Here is an 8,319-nt window from a genome sequence, read left to right on the forward strand (position 1 = left end):
TAGGATTCTGGTATCCCTATCCATAGATGGACTTCTAACATGTCGCCTATGTCCTACTTCTGTTTTCTTATAGGCAATACATATGGGTTTATTGTTCTGGTCTCACTGTATCCTTGAAGATAATCTACTTCTCCTAAACAGATATATGATTTTAAATCTTTGTACAGCCTTTCTGCTGTTAAGTCATCAGAATTCTTTGCCAATAAGCTAAATGTAATCAATTTGATTACCTGTGAGATTTTCATCTTCTCACTAGATCTTTCTATCCAGTCTGAATCTTTCAAGATAGAATTCATGTCTTTTGACCATCTATCTAATCTAGCTAAGTACTCTGTGTCAGTTTCACTTGTCCTAACTTCCTTAATCATTTTTACCAATGATCTAATAGGATCCTGATCACATTTGGACATGAAATGTTTAAGAAAGGCTGTTTTGTAATTATCATATTGATTAATTGCTTCCATTTGCTGGAAGTTAATGACAAACCTCGCCCTTCCATGCTCTGGATCTATATTCTCCTTGAGAATCTCAATCTTACGATTCTCATTTGTAATGTTTTTACTAACTATAAGAGTGTCAATGAGGTTCAGGAACTTGTTTACACCATATGTGTTAGACTCTCCTGTGAATTTTGGAATATTTGTAATTGATGTGTGAATTTCGTGTCTCAACACGTTAGAATTCTGAGTGGTACTCATATTTATTACTAATACCTTGCTTTAGCCTGGCTGCTTGCGATGTCGCTTCGTGATGTCAATGTCTGGTTTGACGTCCTTCTACGGTCTTGTCATTCGTCAACGACGTTGTTCCTCCTCCATCACACACTCTGCCTTGAAGACCGCCTTGTAGATGATGATCACCTTGAAGAATCTTGAAGAATGCTTGTTCCCAACGTAGCAGTTACTTGAAGTTGTAGATTTCTCTCGTAGTCGTCTTGGTTGTCTTGTTCCCGTAGACTTCTTGCGCCACTTCTCTTCGGAGGTGTTTAACACCCAGTTCGTTCATCCCACCGCTGCCACCACTTTCACCACCCCTTGTCACCACTGTCACTTAAATTTGACTTGTAATATCACTCGTCTCAAGGCCCCTTGCCTTCTTTTTCCTGTAGTCTCACTATTTTCTAGGCCCCGTGCCTAGTTCTCTCGTCCTTTGGGTTAATAAAAGGGTGGTGAATTTTCTTTCTTCTTTCACTGTAATTTCACCTTCTGCTTACACTCGGGATCTCTTTCTCTCGTCTCTACATCGTCTCCTGATCCTCTCTCGATCCTCTCTCCACACCCTCTGACGAGATCCCGTATCCTACGCTAAGCTACCTTCGTCTGACGTCACTAATTTTTCTAAACCAATCTCCGGTGACTTCTCAAATAAATGTCACTCCTTATGGGCGTGACTTTGAATTCATGCACCAATAGTTTTTTCCTCCTTCTCCACCTTGCACCAATCCGGAAAGCCATTACAATGCCACTAGCGAAATTGTTTACCTCAGCATTAGTCAAACGAAGCTAACCTGCGCTTACAGAGTTTTGATTACAACATCGATTATAAAACAGTCACCACCGTCGGTGTGTTTACATAGACATAGCGTCACCTCATGTTTTCAAAACAACAGGCGAGCAGGCTGGCTCATTTCCATTCGTACAACTACCGGCCTCTTACACAGAGAGACAAAACAAGGGTGTGGAGTTATGTTCCTGACTAAGAAGGATATAAACGTAAGGTGTGTCACATATGGAATGAATACAGTAGAGATGATTATGATCAAAGTGGAAGACGGAGATAAGAAGAGCAGAAAGTTTGTGATAGATTATGTGCCTCCAAAAACAGCCTTGTGGGTAGAGAGCATAAAAGTATGTTAGAGAACACAAGGATAACATTAAGATAATGGAAGATGGAGGAAGAATAGTTATTATGGGAGACTTTAATTGCAAAGAAGTCTGCTGGGAAGAGATGACAGTAAAGGGTAGAGACGGCTCATGGGGAAATGTTCTACTCAAGATGATTAGTGACCATACAATGACACAGTGGATACAGGCGAACACTAGATATAGAAATGAAGAAGAACCATCGAGACTAGACCTAATAATCACATCTGAAACTAGAATAGTGGAAAATATTTAATATAAAACACCAATAAGTAAAAGTGACCACATATTGATTGAACTGGAACTTAATGAAGAAAAATACATGAAAAGAAACGAAAAATATAGAAAAGGAAGATTGATGTATGAAAAAACAAATTTTGATAAAATAAGAGAATTCTTTCAAAAAGAAAACTGGGAAAGAATATACAAAGAAGAAACAACAATGGAAGAGAAATGGAATATTTTGACAAAAATTTAAAAAAAAGGAGTGGAAAAATATGTCCCAAGACAAAAACAAGAAAAGAACATGTAAAGTGCTGGTACAACAAAAGTTGTAGGGACCAAATGGAAGAAAGACAAATGACCTGAAAAATGGAAAATATATACTTGTTATAGAAATGAATATGTACAAGCATGCAGAGAGGAAAAGAAAAAATATGAAGATGTCATAGAAAAATGTAAAGATCAACCAAAATTATTTTACAGATTTGTAAACAACAATCTGAAAAACAAACAAGATTTGGAGAAATTTAGACAAGGAGGAGTTGAATACACAGAGGAAATAGAAATGACGGAAATTATGAACAAGCATTTTAAATCAGTGTTTACAAGGGAGAACATACAACCTGGAGAGATTGAATGGGAAGAGAAAGTCCCCCCCTATGAAAGAAATAGAAGTAACAAAGAATGAAATAATGAAACACTTGAGTAATCTTGATGTCAGAAAATTGCATGGACCAGATGAAATAGCAAACTGCATTTTGAAAGAATGCAGGAATGAACTGGCAGACAAAATACGCATAATAAACAGTTCCTTGAAAGAAGGAAAAGTTCCAGAAGATTGGAAAAAAAAGCAAATATAGTAACTATATATAAAGGGGGAAATGAAGAAGACCCTACCAATTTATAGACCAGTCTAACAAGTACAATAGCAAAAATTTGTGAAAGAATTTTCAAAAGTAGATGGGTAAAATGTTTTGAAAAAAACGTGCTAAATCCAAGGCAATTTGGATTCAGACAAGGACGATCATGCGTCACCAATTTAATATGTTTCTATTCAAGGCTAATAGATATGATACAAGAAAGAGATGGATGGGTTGATTGTGCATTTCTAGACCTAAAAAAAAGCTTTTGACAAAGTACCACATAAGAAGTTGCTTAGGAAATGAGAAACTGAAGGAGGAATACAGGGCAAACTGCTTAAATGGATGGAAGACTTTGCAAGGAAGAAAAATGAGAGTAGTGATAAGAGACGAACACTCAAATTGGTATGAAGTAATAAGTGGTGTTCCACAAGGGACAGTTCTGGCCCCAATAATATTTGCTATATATATATATATATATATATATATATATATATATATATATATATACATATATATATATAATATATATATATATATGTATATACATATATATATGTATGTATATTAAGGATATGGATGAAGTAACTGAAAGTTATCAGAGCTTCTTTGCAGATGATGCAAAACTTAAAAAAAGTGAACACGGAAGAAGATTGTGAGTCACTACAGAGAGATCTAAATAAAGTATGGGAATGGAGTAGGAAGTGGGAGATGGAGTTCAATACTAAGAAGTGTAGTATAATGGAATTTGGAAGAAGCCAAAAAGAATAGCAGGATCATATAAATTGGGAGAAGAAGGAATAAAAAAAAAGTAGAAAATGAGAATGACCTGGGAGTCATTGTTATGAATATGTCGCCTGAGAAACATATAAACAAGATTTTTGGAGAAACTCATAATTCAATAAGAACAATCAAAGTGGCATTTACATACCTGGATGAAGAAATGGTGAAGAAAATTCTAATCACTCTGATAAGACCAAGATTGGAATATGAAGCAACGATGTGGTCACCAAGTACAAAAAAAATGTATAAAAAAAAACTTGAAAGTATACAAAGAGCAATTACAAAATTGGCACCAACACTCTCAAAACTATCATATGAAGAGACTAGTAAAACTTGACCTACAGACACTAGAGCAAAGAAGAGAGAGAGGAGATTTGATAGATATTTACATAATCATGAAAGGCATTGAAATCATTGCTAGAGAGAATCTAATAAAATGGGATGATAGAAATACAAGAGGACATGGAAAGAAAATCAAGAACACAGTTATAGAAGAGATATGAAAAAGAACAGCTTTCCTCACAGAGTAATACAGTTGGAACAAGTTAGATGAGAAAGTAGTGTGTGCAAAAACAACACAAGAATTTAAAAATAGTTTAGATAAAATGAGATATGAAGACGGGACACCATGAACATAGCTCCCCTTCCCATAAAATACAACTAGGTAAATACAAATTGGATGTTGAAATTAATGAAACTGAAAATCTCTACCTACTCTGTGGTATAATCAGCCATCCAAACAGGAGATTTTGAATTCCTTTGAGAACTCTGAAGATCCTCTTGATTACTCTCCTCAACCACTGACAGCTCTAAATGTTTTTCAGGACACTATTTCTCACTTGAATCATCACAAGCATCTTCAGGAAGGAACCATGGATGCACAACCAGATGGACATCTAACGCATGTTTTGACACGCTGTCAACAAATACATTATTTCGTGAGTTCACTTGGGTAACAATTCCCCTGTCCCACCGAGTGGTACAACAAGCAACTGGTGGTTTTACCCAGACCTCCTCCCATTTTAAATGGTAGGCCATCTAGGTCATCATCCACCCTCCCAGGGTTCACCAAGGGTATCTCCAATCATAGTGTACACATAGTGTTGCGGCACAGACAACTAATTTTTTCCAAATCTTGTTGTACTATTGTACCAAAATGCAGCCTCAATGGGAGAGATCCCTCCCCTCTTAGCAATAGCCTTAATGGTCCTGTGATGCCTCTCTACTGTTCCGTTCCCTTCTGGTTGGTAAGCAGCTCTAAATGCCTTCTCAATTTTCCACCAATGCAATGTGTCTCCCAAACACTGCAATAAAAAAACTGTACTGTTGTCCATCAATGTTTCATCTGCAGGACCTCATTCCATAAAGAAATACAATTCTGCTATGATACATTGTGCATCTTCTCTCTTCAGTCTCCTCCAAATTGCAAAGTGATCCTATCTGCAATCCATTATGGATAAATAGGGAATCCCCTTGTAATAAATCACATCAACAGGCAAGAGCCACCAATTATATTCAACACTTAAGTTCACCTCCCTTTTGCACTACAGGAGTAGGATTGATTGACATCAGTCACAACTCCACCTTTTTCACAGAATCCCTTACAGACTTTTGGGTCCAACTTCTTGTCCAGATATAAGGTCCTGTCTACTCCCATGTGATGTTTGTCATGCACTTCTTTCAGTTTCACTAAGGCATATGTGTGCTCGTTCATTGTTAACTTCAGTATCCGTAACCAGCTCCTTTTGACTCTGGTTAAAGTATCACCTCTGTTCTTTTCTGTAGGTGCTAAGGACATGGCAATATTCAACTCAAATTCTTCAACCATCTCCTTTAGATTTCCTAAACCCCATTTACTAATAATTTTGGCAGCTCCCATCGTGTGAATGCGCTTCTCAGCACTTAAAACATTTTTCAATCAGGCGCCAACCATTGCCGAATCGATTCTCAACTCTGTAAATGTAAGGCCCCATCTAATTGCCATATTCACCCATTTCAACACAGCTTCCAATTCCACAACAATTGATTGAAATTGTCTTTTTTTCTTGGCCAAGCAGCATCCTCAACAGCCTTACCATTAATTTCAAAAACTACTCTTGACTGCCATCCTGCAATCTTACTGGCATTTGACCACACAGCACCATGTTTAATGTTGGGCACTCACCAGCTCCCTCTTACAGGATCCTCCAGTTTTATTTTCTCAATGATTTCCTTAATCATCAACACCATCTGTTCTCTAACAAAATCTTCCCAATGTGAGCCTCTAGCTCTTCTCTTAATGAAACTACATGCGATGCACAACCATCCTGCTATGGGATAATATCCCACTAATGAACTACAAATGGAGAACAATTCTCTCTGTGTCTCGGCAACTTCAGGCACCTCCTCTATGGAAAGTAAACTCTCCAACTTTTAATAGTTGTAACCCCAAAGCAGCTCCTCCATTAAGTGTCTTGGGATTTGGCTATCTACCCAAATTTACTTGGGTGTCTAATCTTTTCATCAACAGATACTTTCATTTTATCCACAAGGATGTCATCAATATATGGGCTAGTCACTTTCTTGATTGTTACATCCTTCAAAATCATTGACATAATATGTGGTGCTGAGTTCAGTCCAAACTCCAACCATGTTAGGCAAAACATATGACCTTTGTAGTTAACCAGTTGGTATGGCCACAATTCTTTGTCAATACTCAGTTATAGATAAGCAGACTTCAAATCAATAATTGACCAGTTCTCACTTAAGCCCTGCCATTTATGCAACATTTCACTACATTCATCAATCACCTTATCACCCATGTGACATTTAATGTTCGTATTCATGAAAATCAAGCACTGGTCTTGCCTTATTTTTTTTTTAATTGTTCTATAGCCATCAGAGTAAGAATGCAAATTTTTAACTTCTTCCTTCCAGGGCACAAGAATTCCTTCTGCTTCCACCTTCCAATTTTTCTCCCTGCAAGTTTCTTATTGAAACTTGTTTTATTGTTCAGTTTCACAGGTTGATCACTCGTCCACAACCACTTGACAGTCCACTTCTGTCCATCAAACCAGGCATGGAAATCTGAATCTTCAATGACAGCTTTCATACAATTCTCATCACCCACAATGGCCTGTTCAGTTTCTTGATTAACTAATACCACACTAATAGAACCAAAGCACACCTTTCCTCAATAGACAGTAATACCTCCTAACTGGTCAATGACATCAAAGACAAGCACCACATCAACACAATTAATTAAATAAGCACTACAACTGTCGCTGTTAAACACTTACCACCAACATCATATTTCAATGAATCTATGCCTCTGCACTCAATCTGGCTTTCATCAAAAGCATTAATGAAGATGCCACCTTCACAGCTGTGTACTTGGAGTGAATTACTATTGATGAACATCCCATATCTACAAGTGCCTTTGCATGAGCATCATTGATTAAAACATCAACAATAGGCAGTACATTATAATATACCTTTGCATTGCAAGTGTGACTACAGGTGCAGTAGTCACCCATTACTTGTTTCCAGAGTTCCATTTGTTGACACTGATTAGCAACATGGTCTAACTCATTGCAATTGAAGCACCTTGCACTTGTTTCCTGCAATCATTAATCAAATGAGGGCCACCACAATGAAAACACTCCCCTTTGAACTGGCTAGTGTCAGGTTTCTTTATTCTCTTATTTATATTTGTTCCAACAGTCACAGCTGATAAACCATATTGCTGTTTTGATGCCAAAATTCTGGCATGACTAATCAATTCACTCGTACCAATTGTCAGCACATTTGTAACTCTACAAAGAAACACTAATATGGTTTGGGAAGCCATTAACAAACATCAACTTCATCACATTTTCCAAACCACTTCCAATGAATTTGGCTCAACTAGCCAAGCATCTAATCTCATTGGCAAAAGCATCTATAGGTTCCCTTGTCCACTTCTTGTGAGCTAATTTCTCAAAGGCAACAAATTCATCATCAGCAAAATCAGTTTTTAATTTTTCTTTGTTTCTGCATTTGCTTGTTCATCACTAATCCATTTCAAATGTAATGCCAATGCATCTAATACAAGGGCTTCCAAAAGGGGTTCACTATTTTAGACTTGCTGCCACTACAGCTCCTCTTGATGGAGCAGGGACTCCTAAAACCCTAGCTCTTGTTGGTAACCTTGGAGAGAAAATGGACTCTGGCAATGTTTTAGAATTGGTAATAACTTTGGAACCATACACAGCTGATTTTAATGAAACTTTTTAATTACTTTGTTGGTAAAGAAAGTTCCATTGAATTGGAACTTTGATACTATTTATGGAGAATTTGTTAAGTTTGGAGCAATAAAAGAAGTTAGAAGTAGACTTGGTGAGAAAAATAGGCACTTTGAAACATGGATAACCTTTTCAAATGCCAAAAATGCTATGAAAGCTTTCAAAGAATTTACACCCAGAAATATGGAAATGCAGTGTTCCCTGGTAGACTCCCATCCTATGTATCTGGACATATATACAAACCTCCTGACCAAAATGAAAACCCCCAAGAAAATACCAATCTATCAAGATCACCTGACCCACCTAGATTGCAAATCAACTCATGGTGAT

The sequence above is a fragment of the Oratosquilla oratoria genome, chromosome 34 (assembly GCF_046742065.1).
Source record: "Oratosquilla oratoria isolate Oo_2021 chromosome 34, ASM4674206v1, whole genome shotgun sequence".
In the NCBI taxonomy this organism is placed as follows: Eukaryota; Metazoa; Arthropoda; class Malacostraca; order Stomatopoda; family Squillidae; genus Oratosquilla; species Oratosquilla oratoria.